Genomic DNA, 16,002 nt, shown 5'->3' with positions numbered 1-16,002 from the left:
AGCACGAGAACAGAATAAACAAGATACAACACACTACATCACCTTCCCCCTTATGCAAATACAGAAAAGAGAATTAATTAAACGATTAAAAAGATATAAACTCGTTATATCTTGCAGAGGGTCTTCTAATACGACCACTGCGACTGCAAGACGGAACCGCAGGGGAAACAACAGCAGGGGAAGCATTATTAGATGGAACAGGTGCCGTAGAAGGCAAACCTACGCTAGCCTGAATTATTTTGGGTTGAAGCCAATGTGACCAATCACAACCCTCCTGAGTTGATAAATTTTTCCTCCTAGAAATGAGGGCAGCTTGATCTGCAGTCAACTTTGCCAATTGTCTCACGTTCCACCAACCTTTGTCCCACAAAAAGACTGCGTTTTTACTGACTTTAAGGATTTGTACAGGACTTGAGAACATAGATAAACCTTTCGCAACTTTATAGGGTTTTTTGATCATAACCCAATCCCCCACTAACATCTGAATGTCTTTTACACATTTTGACTTGTCATAATTTTCCTTCATTACTGCCTGTTTCTGCTTGACTGAAAAGTCAATGTCCTCCCTAACAGAAGGAAATTGAACGCCCTCCACTTTCCTTAACCAAGCAGGAAATAAAGGAGAATGAAATTCCCTTCCCCGCAACAATTGAAAAGGGGACATTTGGGTCGTACAATGGGGTGAGACATTATAATTCCAAATTTTCTTCTCCAAAAATTTAAACACATCCACACCCGCCGCTATGGCTGTTTGTATACCTTCTTTCAAGACTTTATTGCCCCGCTCAACTAGACCATTAGATGAGGGCGAATAAAGTGCCACCTTCAACTGTTTCACATCGTGTGTTTTCAAAAATTTACACATCTTGTCAGAGACAAAATGGGTCCCATTGTCAGTTACTAAGGTTCGAGGTGCTCCTTCCAACAAGAACAATCTTTCAAGGAAAGCAATGGTATTATTAGAATCCGGAGCCTCTACGAACCTATAATACATCCATTTAGAGAAGTAATCGATTGCTAAGATAAGGTACCTCTTCCCTTCCGGAAGAACTTTATATGGGCCCGAGAAATCTAAAGCAACCTTCTCCCAAGCCATCCCCGGAAATTGAGAAGGTTGTAAAGGGGCTTGGTGAGTCTTCCAATGTTTATCAGACAACAAACATTCTTCGCAATTGTCCACAGTAGCCCTTACTTGTGAGTCAATACCCGGCCACCAATAATGAGCTTTGATTCTCATACAGGTCTTGGTCACACCAAGGTGACCCTCGTGAGCTAATTTGATAACAGTGTTCCTTAAACCACTGGGTGGAACGAATGTATCGCCTCTTAACAAAACTCCATCCTTGACTGAGAGTTCCTCTGCCACCTGAGCGAAATTCCTTAGATCCCCAGATAGATTCCTAACGTCTGGCCAAGTCTTAGCTGAAAATTCCAAAGCCTGGGACAAAACACCATCCATTTCACTAGCCTCTTTCCAATCCTTTTCAGAAATGACTGAATTCCACTCCTCAATAGCATCCACCATAGAGACACATTCCACATCTTCTTCAACTAAATCGTCCTCATCATCTTTGTCCATCAACATCCTGGACAAGCAATCTGCTCTGAAGTTTTTACCCCCAGTGATGTGCCTTAATTCGAAATTGAATTCCTGCAGTTTAGAAACCAGCCTAGTCAGTCTAGGAGAAAGACTATTGGTACCAGAAACTTTGCTAAAAATAAATGAAAGAGGTTTGTGATCAGATAGTATCACGAACTTGCGACCCCATATGTACATTTTAAACTTTTGGGCCGCCCATACACAGGCTAACGCCTCCCTTTCAATTGTGCTGTAGTGCTTTTCAAAGTCCTTCAAAGATCTCGAGGCAAAGGCCACCGTGTGTTCCTTGCCCTCCACCTGCTGACAAAGCACAGCCCCAAGACCTTTCATGCTCGCATCTACAGCAATGATGCACATGGAATCATCCCTAAACGCCTGAAGGGAACGTGCAGAAACAATTAAATTCTTGACTTTAGCAAAAGTCTCATCCAAATCTTTTGTCCAAACAAATTTTTGTCCCTTCTTGAGAAGTAACCTCAGAGGTTCCACCACTTGAGCGTACCCCTCTACAAATCTGGCATAGTATTCAGCTAGGCCCAGAAACGACCGCAGGGCATCTTTATCAGTTGGAGGTTTAGCTTCCATTAAAGCCCTAACCACAGAAAATTTCGGTCTAATACCAGATTTCGAAATTGAATGACCCAAATACTCTAATTCAGACACCCCGAATTTGCATTTGTCTTCCCTGACTGTCATGCCCCTACTACCCAGAATGGACAACACCTTTTTGAGTAGGACATTATGTTCCTCCATTGTTTTTGCGAAAATCAAAATGTCATCCAAATATGCCTGTACCCCCACCAGATCCCCAAACAAAGAGTCCATTAACCTCTGGAAAACGCTAGCCGCTGAAGCTAATCCGAATGGGAGCCTCAGAAACTTAAAAGCTCCAAATGGGGTCACAAAGGTTGTTAGCTCTTGAGAATCCTTAGACAAGGGGATCTGATGGTAAGCGGACTTTAAGTCCAACAATGAAAACCACCTGGCTCCGCCCAGATTTGCTAATAGCTCTTGAATTTTAGGAAGAGGATGACAGTCAATTTTAATATTTTTATTAAGACCCCTGAGGTCTGCACATAGCCTGATCTCATTATTTTTCTTACGTGCTACGACGATGGGCGCAACCCATTGGGAAGATTCTGAAGGTTCTATAATCTTGTCCTTAACTAGATCCTCAAGCATCTTTTTAAGTTCCGCCCTGACACTAAGGGGAACAGGGCGAACCTTATGAAAAACAGGGGATGCTCCAGGGATGAGTCTAATCTTGTGTTCTGCGCCACTCACCAGGCCAATTTTATTACTAAACACATTTTTAAACTCACTAAGCAAATCAGCTCTATCAATTTTTGCATCCTCAATAAAGCAGATAGGAAAGTCACGTACTTTAATTGGGTTTTCATCCCCAGGGACAAGATATAAACCCATTTTAGCGAGGTCTTTCCAACCTACGATATCTTTTCCTTTAATCGCCACGTAGACTTTTGTAATAATGGACCTACCCAGGACCTCCACACTCGTTAAGAAAAAGCCTAACATGTCAATATCTTTCTCACCGAAAGCTTTTGAATTAACATCAGATTGATTTAATTTCACATCCTTTCCCCATTTATCAAAAAATGTAGAGTCCCTGAGTATAGTAATGGGAGCTCCAGAATCAGCCATTACCTGTAATTTAATATTGTCAATTATGGCTTCACACAAAGGTCCCTTAATAGGTTCAGAATCATCACACTCCACCATTAACATTAGATTATCAAAGGTGTCACTACATTCATCCATATCTACATAGTTGACCTTGACAGATTTCTTTTGGAATCTGCAAACCTTTTGAAAGTGTCCTACTTTTTTGCACAAAACACAACGCTTGTTCATGGCGGGACACCCTTTGAAATTCCCAATGTGGAATTTGGACCCACATCTAAAACAAAAATTTTGTTTATTTGTATTACCACTAGTTTTACTCTGCCACTTTTCCTTAGTTTCTTTACTAGAAATAGCATATAGGCCATCGTCAGACACATCATCTGAAATAAAGTTAACTTTAGTGACAGAATCTAGAGCCATGGCTTTAGTAGAAGTTACAGATCTTTCAATACTAAGGCTAAGATCGATAACTTCGTACAATGAAGGATTCTTACAACTAAGAATTCTTTCCTTCACTTTGGTAGAGGAACAATTGAACACAAATTGATCACGAATATAGTTGTCCAGCAAAGGGCCAAAATCACAGGTAATAGCTAACACCCTCAATGCTGAAATATATTCGTCAATTTTTTCATCCTCCTTTTGCTTTCTCTTATAGAAATTGTGTCTCTCCAGCATGATGTTAGGGGATTCCTCAAATTGCTTCTTTAATCTGGCAATAGCCTCTATATAAATATTCCATTCATTATCACCTGAATCAGCAGCTGGAGGGGGAATGGGAACCAGGCTCTTAAAAATGCGCTGTGCCGCCAACCCGAGACTGCCAAAAAGAAGAGCAAACTTCCTAGGAGGAGAATAGTCAGAAGCATCAATTGCTAAAATGTGATTTTCAAACAGGCCAAACCACTCCGACCATAACAAAGTAGGCTTTCCAGGTTTCTCAAGGAAAGGAGGGGGTTGAGTGACCTCCCTAACAGAAGCCATGAAACAGCAATAAAACAAGAGAATAAATGTGCAAAACCTATAACATAGGAAAAACAATAAAAGCTGAATAACACAATCTGCTGAAAGAAAACGCTTTGAACAAAGGTACCAAATATAGTTACTGTTAAAATTAGTTTTGTTTGTGGGGCGTGTGAATCGCCGAGGTCACACGCAATGTTAAAGCTTGATCTGTCCGTGAGGCGTGTGAATCGCCGAGATCGTACTCCGATCACACGTAGATAACAAAAACAGAAGCGTGAACCTTCAATCTTTACAAAAATGGCCGCTTTGCGTAGCGTCAAACGTGCGACGTGACGTCCGTGCGTAGCGTCGTAGGCGTGAATCCCAGAATTCCACGCGTATTCAGCGAACCAGAGGAAGGCTGTGTGAAGGTTCCAAGACGCGATGCCAGCGTTCCAGGAGGCCGGTAAGCGCGCAATTCAAAATGTAAACCGAGCCAAGTTTACTTTCAACCTTTTCAGTAAATCCAAAGACAGATCCAAGACTCCAAACGTAGATCGAAGTCTCTGATCGTAATTTACCGCCTCCAGTCAAAACACCGACGACACTTAGATCCACAAAAGTGTCGATGAAACGAATTCAAATCCGCTCCTCCGTAGTGCAAACGTGGCCCAAATAATCCAAAGATCCGCTTGACTTGACAAAATAAACCAGAATGTTATAAAAGGTCATCGAGGGATCGCTTGCATAAGTACAAATTTGACGGAATTAGAAAAAAAAAAAAATTTCGTCAAAAATCCTTTTGCGTGGGTCGGTGATGGAAACAATCCCGATCGTCGCCAATATGTAGAAGACAAATGGTCTTGAATAAGGATCCAGAAAAGGAATATAATCCAAATGAAGTTTATTGACAGGTTTCCAATCACAGGAGGAGCGCCTCATCAGCCAGGAGTCCAAGCAGCAACTGACCAAGCACAACGGACACCTGGCTTCTGAAAGCGTCTCCACATTTAAAAGAATACATGTATACATTCTGTGCACATGCTCAGGCATGTGCACACGAGATAAGAATAATCAGCACGAGAACAGAATAAACAAGATACAACACACTACACACCGCCACGAGATTCACGGTTAATGGTGACCAGGTGGAACTCATCTGGGAGCGTTAGGTTGGGGATGGTAGTTATGTCGTCTCGGAGCCATGTTTCGCACAGAAACAGCACGTCAGGGTTTTCTTCCTGAAGAAGCGTATTAACCTCAGGGTGGTGTTTAACGAGGGATCTGCAGTTGAGTTGGAGTATCGTTAGTGGCGGGAGTGTTGTATTGGGGGGGTCACTCCGCACCCTAGTGGGCATGTTGGTGGAGAAATGGCAGCGGTTGCAGTGGAGATGCGTAAGACCTAAAATGCCAGTGGCGTTAGAACATTTTTGGTTAGGGTTCAGATGTAAGAGTTCCTTACCGTCATAACGTATGCGTGGGTATGACCTGGACGGACCAGGGGGACTGGCGAGAGGCGATGGTCTGGCGATGACGGGCGTGGACGGGCTTGCCTTAGGCGCGCCTTCGGCGCGCAAACGGCGCTCCCGCTGCGCTCGTCCGCTGCGCTTCCGGTGGCAACACATGATATAGGGGTTAGGGGGGTGTGGCCTTCAGGGGGCGTGGCCTCGGTCCTCGCCGAGATTGGCGTTTTTTTCCAGATTGTTGTGCAACGAGTCAGCGCTAGTTCCGCTGCTCGCTCGCTGTGAGGGTAAGTGCCCTGGCGCTTCGCTAGCGCGTTGTGAGTGTTTTTAAAAAAACAACAGAGAAAATGGTGACAGGTTTAACAATGTTTAAAAAGTCTCCCGGCTTCCGCCTCAGGAGTGCGCGATGTGTCTGAATTTAGGCGCTAGAAGTCAGCGCTTAAATAGTACGACAGGGGGGCGTGGCCTTCAGGGGGCGTGGCCTTGGTCCTCGCCGAGATTGGCGTTTTTTTCCAGATTGTTGTGCAACGAGTCAGCGCTAGTTCCGCTGCTCGCTCGCTGTGAGGGTAAGTGCCCTGGTGCTTCGCTAGCGCGTTTTGAGTGTTTTTAAAAAAACAACAGAGAAAATGGTGACAGGTTTAACAATGTTTAAAAAGTCTCCCGGCTTCCGCCTCAGGAGTGCGCGATGTGTCTGAATTTAGGCGCTAGAAGTCAGTGCTTAAATAGTACGACAGGGGGGCGTGGCCTTCAGGGGGCGTGGCCTCGGTCCTCGCCGAGATTGGCGGTTTTTTTCCAGATTGTTGTGCAACGAGTCAGCGTTAGTTCCGCTGCTCGCTCGCTGTGAGGCTAAGTGCCCTGGCGCTTCGTTAGCGCGTTGTGAGTGTTTTTAAAAAAACAACAGAGAAAATGGTGACAGGTTTAACAATGTTTAAAAAATCTCCCGGCTTCCGCCTCAGGAGTGCGCGATGTGTCTGCGCATTATGCTTCTTCACCGAGACCTCTGTGCAGGCCACTAGTTCTACAGTGCCCGCAACTCTTTGCTGCAGTTCTGTGATCTCTTGAGTTAATCCTCTGAGTTTCCCTGCCTTCGCCTGCAGGGAATATTGCATTCTGCCGCTATCTTCCCGTACCTGCTGGTAGTATTGTTGGGCTTCCTGTCTTTGCTCGTTTAAAGCTTGTAAAATCAGACACAGAGATGATGCCTAATCTTCCCGGCTATCCGTGACTCTGTCCGTTAATTAGGTGGCAATTTGAGTCAGACTATTGTTTTCTGCAGTTTGAACCGCACCAGAGGACAAAGTTATAGATTGATTCCCATCTAGGGGACCCAGATTAGAACTGTCAGTTGTTCTTTTTGGTGGGGGTGAACCTTTACTAGACTCCCATCCGTAGGGCTAGTACCGAAAGTCGAAGTGCCATAGACTTAACACCGCCCTTTGCCTGGACCCATCTCCGTAAGGGACTATTGTCAGAAATAGCTTTTCCACGTGGGCTTGTAGTATTTTCCCCACCATTTGGCTTTTTGACTTTATTGGCTTCCCTCTGCCTTTTTTTCCCCCATTTGTTTTGCCCTTATCCGCAGGGGTTTAAATAGCAATTTCTGTTAAGTCCTCAAAATCTTCGTTTGAGTCTGTTTCATTTCCTGCATCTGCCTCCTCCAGCATACCCTCTATAGCCGCACAGACCTTTGCTCCCAATTCTGCCACGTCAGCTACTCTTGAAGTATCGGTGACCGTAGAACAAACTCCCAATGGGCTCAAATGGTGACCTGGTATGACAGAGTTTTCGTTTATTTATTCTGCAGCCAACCAACAGTGACACAATAATGCCATGGCAATCTTCCGTCCATTCAAGCAAACCCATGGCAGTGCTTCCCACCATATGTGCACAATAATGAGCTGCTATGTTTCAGCCCATGATCTGGACTTTTATAAGGATTAGTAGAATACATAGAAGTTATACCAGTCAAAGCAAACATAATCATCTTAGGAACTTGAAGCTCAGAAGTCAATAAATAAATGAGTTGTGAAAAAATGCAGACTCATTGTACTCTATCATGTGGATAGTTCTCTGGATTAAAAGTGTGTGCTGTGACCTGCTTCCAGCAACACTTAGATACTACTTTCTTCTTATAAAAAGCAATAGTAGAAACGTGGTGATGCTTCTGCAGAGTGGGGTAGAGGTTGTTTCTACCTAGAAATTCAGACCTATAGAATAAATGGATGATGAAAACAGGGTTGGAGATATCTGAAGAACACTGACAGCAGTGTCTGACATATACATCCATGGTATCCAGGACCCACCCTTGAAATACACCCAGTTCAATTACTTAACCACACATGTGTTTCCCCAAAAAGTCTAGGGAGAATTCATAGTGGGTGGATACTGGGTGTCCTATTTGTGAAATATAGGCCTGGCTAGTGAACTCCATTCATCATCATCATCATCATCATCACGTAACTTTATTCTGTTATTTGTTTTAACCATCAAAGTGTACATTTCCAATATGTAATAAAATGTACAATAAAAAGTAGTTGGTAGAAGCTCACATAAAAGTACATAAAAGACAACTTCAATACAGCCTTCCAGTTAATAACCACGCCGCTTACAAGGACAATAATAGTGGAGGGAACTCGAATGCAATACATTAATTGCATTGTCCAACATATCACAATCGGGGACATCTAGTAATAGAGTGCAACCTAAGTTAAGAGCTTCTGCCAAGTTATCCAGAAGACAAATAAAAATCGGCTACCTGCAAATACAATTGGCCCATATACATCAGTTTTTAGGATTCTGTATGCAATCTGATATTGCCTGACACCAAGGTTTATGCAAGTTGGTATTATCCACCTCCTGTAGAGCAAAAAAAAAGTACATGTTCTTCGTCTCTTTGACTCTAGTGCAGGCAGGACAAGAATCAATTAGTAAACCAACACCCTTTTTTCCCAGGAAACTTTAGACACAGGTTGCCATATCTGAATCTGACATATAAACTTTTAGCAAGGGAGGCGAAATTTGATCCATAAGGGGTTCAAATGGTAGCATAATTTAACAGTTAAAAATGTTGATGTTAGCTGTCCATGAACTAATTTATTAGCATAATTCTCCTCCACCACCGCCCAGTACCTGGTTTTTACTTTCAGTAGATCACCCCTTGTGGTCTTTTCTGGGCATTGCCATAGATCTGATGTGTTCTTCAATTTGCACCATTCTGCGATATGTTCGAACCACTGTAGTGTTTTTGCACCACTGATCAACAATACCTCCCTGAGGAAATAGAAATTTTTAGGTAGCCAATATGTCCCCCACTTGCACCCTATCCAAACACACGTGTCCCATGTATGTCATGTAATTCCTTTTCCGTGCTTGCTAGAAAGACGCATATGCATTTGCGTCCAACGTCAACATGTCAGTTATATAGTTCTCCAAGAAAATCACGTTAATTAGGCTTCTAGGCCTATGGTGCCAACGTCTTTACATGGTACACTTTTGAATAAAGCACACGTTTTTCTTCATGTTTTCTGGCCAGCCAAGCCAGACCCTTAATCGAGGCTCCGAGTTCTTTTCTGTCTCTGAAAGCTGCAGTTTAGGTATGCATCCCTGACCTCTACCTTACATCCTGTCCAGATGAGCGGTGCCCGGCTCGGCCTGGCCTGCTTGCCAAGACGATATTTTGCCTACAGTTATCTGCTCAGCCTCTGCGAAAACACATTCCAGTCTAGTGAAATAGGTAAACATATTCCCGGCTGCAGAGCAAAGGGCCCTGCCTTCCTGTCTCCATGCAAGTAATTTACTGCCTCGTTACCATGGTAGGCCCATGGCCCCCGTACTTTGCATGAAGATCCATATGCACGCACTAGCATTCAGTATTGAACGGCCTCTGCCCGAGAGACCTTTTTCTTCAGACACTACATCCTCCAAACATATGATACCAGATATGCTATAAGTGCAGGTCGTTCTGACATCCCAGACATTAGCCTCCTCTACTAGTGCTAAAGTTAAAGCCCCCACCCCTCCCCAGTTACACGTCATGCTCAGTTGCGCGCGCATGTATGCCAAAGGTTTCTGCTGATTCTGCAAACTTTCTCTAAGCATCCACCCACTTGTGACGTTTCTCTGACATGTCGAGTGCACGCCCACGTGTACGCCTTCTTACACGCATCCTGTTACGCACATGTGTTCTTATCTCTCTCTTTTCACCTGTTACGCCTACTGTATTCATTTCAATTACATGTTTTACTATATATAATGTGTAATGTTCATAAAATGTTGAATGTCCCTTCCTGAACCTTAGTGGTGATGGAACTCGATGTCCCGATTCTCGAGAATCCGAATTAAAGCCCGTATGACTCAGATACCACGGACTCTGCCTCTCATTTTATTGAGCTATCCTTATTGTCATAGAATTAAAAAATAGCCCGGTAATTTTATTTACCACATAATCTGGCGCCCGAATAGGGACCCCTCCCCTTCATCACGCGCCAGCGATGTACGCAGGCCCCTGACCCCTTCTACAGCCGTGACGGATCCAGTGCACGCCTGCGGGTTTTCCTGCTATCTCCCTCAGGCCCACGGAGGAGACGGAGACTGCGGTCCGGCATCCAGACGAGGCGGTGAGGAATGCGGAGAGTCCCGACCAGAGCCCAAGCCGAGAGAGCAAGGTCCGAGGTATCCGGAGGCCCACCTGTTCCGAAGCACATGCGTAGTAGCAGCCAGACGTCGTAGCAGTCCCGTCCAGTCCAGTCCAGTTTCCGAGGCCTTCAGTTTTGCTTCCCGGTGAGTACCGTTGTTGGGAACGCATCTAGACGGGTTCATTAAATTGTGCCCGGTCAAGACGGGGCTGGGTACACAGACCCGGTCCAGTCCAGACGTGTTCACTTAGGTGAATACGGTAATGACGTGTCTCTTTATGAGACCGGTATTGTCTGTACTGTTTAGCAGTGCATCTAGTGATTCAGTATTCTAGTATTGTATCTCGAGATTTCAGTATTCATGTTATTTCTAAATATCAGTCTGAAATGTTTTAATGTGTTTTAATGTCGTGGTATGAATGATTGTTTGCTATTCATCACTGTGCTCATTGTGTTCACGTTCAAGTCAGTTAAAAAATGCCGCTGTTCTCGAAATTACGTCAGATAGGAACCAGGAAAGGGATACTCGAAGAAGCAGTTCCCGTCCCGCCTAGGGACACTCCAGGACATTTTATGTACCATAAACATGGCTTAGATGCCATACTGTACTTAGACTTGTGGGTGTAGTACACAAAAGATCTGGAAGAGAAATATAGATGGCCTGTCTCACTGACATGGGATGCTGATTGCATCATGAGAGTAGAAGAAGCCTTATGGAAAAAGAAAGCCAGACAATCCCAGAAAGATGCCATAGAATTATGGCGTAAAGAAGCGCATAGAAGAACAGAGAAAGAACTCAGGAAAGCAGAGAGAAGTAGAGAAGAATCCGAAAAAGCTAGAGAAAGAGAGTTACTAGAAGAAGGAGAACGAATCAGAATAGAACAACAAGACAGACAAAGAAATGCCCTTATTACTGGTCTGTATCCTGTTCTCGCCGAGGGCCTGCCCAAGGCGACCCCGGAAGTACCCCGTAGCTTGCCCCCTCCATTGGTCCCGACTAAACTCCGTCATAAACAGACCGCAGCGGACATTTTCCTTTCCTCCTATTTAGATGATGTAGCTCCAGAATATACCAATGTACGTGTACCACCTACTAATAATGTTCCTCAACATCCTGTTCAGGATGACACGACCCCTCCCACTGACTCACCTACTACTGTTCCTGCTGCCACTGGTCCTAGCCATCCTTTTTCGACAGCAACACATGGCCAACTTACATTACCTGCACCTATTACTACTACACCTACTCGACCAGCTCCATTACTACCACCGACAACACGGCTAGTTGATGGTTACGCTTCCGCTTCAGGAGGCGCAGTAGGAGGTCAACCTGTCACCCCGCCTCAAGTAAAACGAATGACGCTTAGAGAAGCAGCATTACAACGTACACCCAAAGTTGCGACGTTCGCAGCCCTTAAACAGTACCTTACAGATTGCAGATATGATCCAGTACCAGGCGAAGACGAGATGATGCTATATTCAATACGTTTACGACGAGTCACAAACTATCTGTCTATTCTACCACATATGAAACAACATTTAGATAACATATATAATTTTATTAGAACAGGGGAGAGACCAGAATGCATTCACGAGGCCATGGCACACAACAAGGTTGAGACACAAAATATGATCTTACAGTTTTTGATAAATTGTTTGATAAGGGAACAAGATCGGCCAGGTACAAGCAAAGAAGAAATGGACATCCTGATAAAATGGAGTAACAATATAGCTGATGGTAAACATAGTAAACAAGGTTGTATAGAATCCATGTACAGAAAGATCCGCAAAGAAATTGTAACAATACACGAAAAAGAAAAAGCAGCTAGGGAAGCCGAGAAAGAGGAGGATGAAATCACAGAGGACAAAGATATAGATGATACAGAAGAAGACCCAGATAGAATAGCGTACGTAGGTAGAGCAAGACCTTTTGACAGACCCATACGCCTAGAAAGCAAGAAACGTTTTCTTTCTCCTATACCAGAACAATGTTCTCTTGAACATCTATTTCAGGCCACTCATAAAGTACTGAAACAACGAATAGGTTACAGTGAACTTAGTACCATGCGTGAACAAGAACTAGCACGATCCAGCAGTACAGTGGGCTGGAAATAACAGCATATATAAAGATGATTCAGTAGCGCAAACATTTCTGAATCTTTCCCCAGACGAACAGCGACTAGCTGGTATGTACATGATCCAACACCTCATTACACTGTACGAAAGTCAGCATTCTGATCCAGGTCCCTTATATAATATATTGGAAGAGTTACTGCTAAAATGATGGAGAGGCCTAGGTACCGATTTAATTAACATCATTCTAGAACAACGCCATAAATATAGAACTTTCCTGACTCCACATTTCGTTCCTGTTCCACCCCCAGTAAGACAACCATTTTACATAGACAGACAGAATCCCTTACGAGAAGTTCATCCCGTCCGGACCACAGGAGGTGAGCTTCAACGAGTATTCGTATACACACCCTTGACTAAAATGGAACTATTGGAAATGAAAAAGTTAGTGCCCTGTCATGATAAAGATCCAGCAGGATTTCATCGTGAATTAAAAGACATGCTACTCATGGGGAATTATACGTATCCCGATATTCTTAAAATGTTAAAAGTATTGTTGCCTGCCGGTATTTACGAAAAACTTAAAGAAAAAGAATGGGAGGTGGGAGATACAAAGATTATTTGGACTGAATTAGAAACAGAAGAAAATGGGCGAATCCCAGGTACTGGTCTTGGGGATAAAGCTAAAGCATTACCAGGATTATTAGTACAGGTCGTGCCGAAGTTATTGGCAATAAAAAAGGAAGACTGGAATGCAATCTCAGCCTGCAAACAAAAACAAGATGAAGACACTAGTGATTTTTATTCCAGATTCGAGAAATGTTTCATTATTAACAGCGGCTTGAAAACAAGTAGTGAATCGTATCCACATCTTTTTGTGACCAAATTAGTCAAGAATTCCTTACCACAAGTTAAAATAGAGTACTGAAAGTCGAGAGTACATGGCAAGCAAATACCCCTTCCCAAATGTTACAAATGCTACAGTACCACCAGAACCGAATTAGAGAGGAACATGATCACGAACAGAGACGTATGAAAGACACGAAAATGAAAGTACTAGTTGCTCAGTCTGTTCCAGCAGACGGTCAGAAAAAGGGTACAGCACCGCCAGGTCATTCTGCAGCTCCCGTTAAAGGGAATTGCAACTATTGTAAACAGCCAGGTCACTATATAAACGAATGTGCCGTTCTGAAATACAATATCGCTACTGGCAGGACGAAAGAAAGACCGCGTCCTCCTAGACAAGAACATGTTCCACATAATATTCCACAGAACACACAACCTCCACAGCATACACAGCAAACAGTGGCTGTACCCCAACCCCAACCCATTGCTGCGACGCAACATGTCACACAGCAAATGTACCAGTATGCACAGTCAGATTATCCCGATTACCAGCAGTACTCATGAAACAGCCTAGAGAGGGAGGTTGGCTTGCCTCTTATTGAGGTTCCTGTAGATCAAGAGGGTCCCTATGTACATAGTCAGGTATTAGGGAAAGACAGAAAATTTTTGATTGACACAGGGGCGAGCAGAACTACCATCAGTCATGACGAGGTTCCAGGGGCACCCCTCTCAGGCTCACAGAATGTTTCCCTGGGTTTTTCAGGAAAGCCTATTGTTAACAAAGTGTCAAAGCCAGTTTCCCTAGAAGTTGGTCCATTGTCCCGTACTACAGACTTGTTACTTACGAAAGCATGTCCTGAGAATCTGCTTGGTATTAAAACGTTGAAAGCACTAGGAGCAGTAATATGTTGTTCTCCGGAAGGAGTGAGATTGTTTTTACGTGATTTCAAAGGTCATTATGTGTTGAGAGATTTTGATCCAAGATTGCAAAATGTACCACAGCATTTATGAGCACAAGGTCCAACTGATGTAGGTTGTATGCACATTACACCTTATCGTGTCACTCTCAAACAAGGAGTTGTACTACCCAGAATCCGACAATACAAATTGCCACCCGAGGCTGTAGCAGCCTTACTGAAAATTATTGACAAACTGATTGCCCAAGGGGTAGTTATAGAAACTGACTCTAATGTATGTAATTCTCCAATCATTCCGAATATTAAACGAACTGACCCAAATGCACCACCAGTCTACCGATTGGTGATTGACCTTCGAGAATTAAATAAATGCATCATTCCCCAGTACCTAGTAGTGCCAGACATATCTTCCTTATTAACTGCTATTGATTCCGAAGCAGCGTTCTTTACTGTAATCGACCTCAAGAACGCCTTCTTTAGTGTCCCCATTCATCCTGAAAGCCAATACCTCTTCGGATTCTGTTTAAATGGCAGAAGCTTCAATTTTGCACGTGCACCTCAAGGGTTCACAGAAAGTCCTAGTATTTACAGTCAAGCCCTGAAACGACAACTAGACGGTATTCACATGCCTACTGACACTGCCCTGCTGCAATACGTTGATGACCTGTTAATAACAGCACGGACCGAACGTGACTGCGAGAGCGCGTCACTGACTGTCTTGTATTTCTTGGCCGAAAAGGGGCATAAAGTGTCCCCTTCGAAGCTACAATTCTGTGCCCAGCAAGTGGTATACCTTGGGCTTTTGCTGTCCAAGTGGGGGAGACAGTTGACACCAGACCGCATCCAGTTAATTGCACATCTGCCACAACCCAAGACACAAAAGGAAGTACGGGCCTTTATTGGCCTCACTTCTTACTGCAGACAATGGATCCCTCAGTATGCATATCTAGCCAAGCCACTCATACAGTTGACAACACAGGAGGCAGCGACTTCAACTGTCCTCCCTTAGACTCAAGAACATACACAAGCTTTTGATGAATTAAAGAAAGCCTTATGTCAAGCACCTGTTTTAGCGACACCATGTTACAGCAAACCTTTTACACTTTTTGTCACAGAACGCAATGGCACAGCATTATCTGTGCTCACCCAAAATCAAGCAGGACATCATAAGTCTTGTGCTTATTTTTCTAGTACATTAGATCCAGTGGCCCAGGCTCTGCCTGCGTGCCTAAAATCAGTTGCAGCAACAGCTCTTGCTATCAGACAAAGCGATTCCATAGTGTTAGGACATCCCCTGACAGTACAAGTTCCACACTCCGTGGAAGTTCTTCTGAACCGAACACAGACACAACACTTGACCATAGCAAGACTGACAGGATATGAATTGACATTGTTTCAGCCACACATAGAAATCAGACGTTGCAATACATTAAACCCTGCCACATTGTTACCATCGAGCACAATCGACCCGACACCACATGACTGCGTGGAAGTCATCAATACAGTAACGAAACCCAGACAAGACTTGATAGACATTGCATTACCCGACCCAGACCTGACACTTTATGTGGATGGTTCATGTATGAGAACAAGTACAGGAGAGTTAGTGGCCGCATATGGAGTGACCACTGAAACTGAAGTCATAGAAACACAACGTATTGACACACTGTCTGCTCAAGCAGCAGAGCTCATCGCTCTGACCCAAGCCTGCATACGAGCCAAGAACCTGAAAGTAAACATATATACAGATTCACAGTACGCATTCGGAGTCGTTCACGACTTCGGCGTCCTTTGGCAAGAGAGAGGTTTTCTGACTTCTCACGGCGCCAAGATACAACACGGTCCCCTCATTCAAGCTCTGTTAGAAGCAATACATTTGC

This window comes from Lissotriton vulgaris, chromosome 3_1 (assembly GCF_964263255.1).
Source record: "Lissotriton vulgaris chromosome 3_1, aLisVul1.2, whole genome shotgun sequence".
Lineage (NCBI taxonomy): Eukaryota > Metazoa > Chordata > Amphibia > Caudata > Salamandridae > Lissotriton > Lissotriton vulgaris.
Note: the sequence above shows the minus strand (reverse complement) of the source record.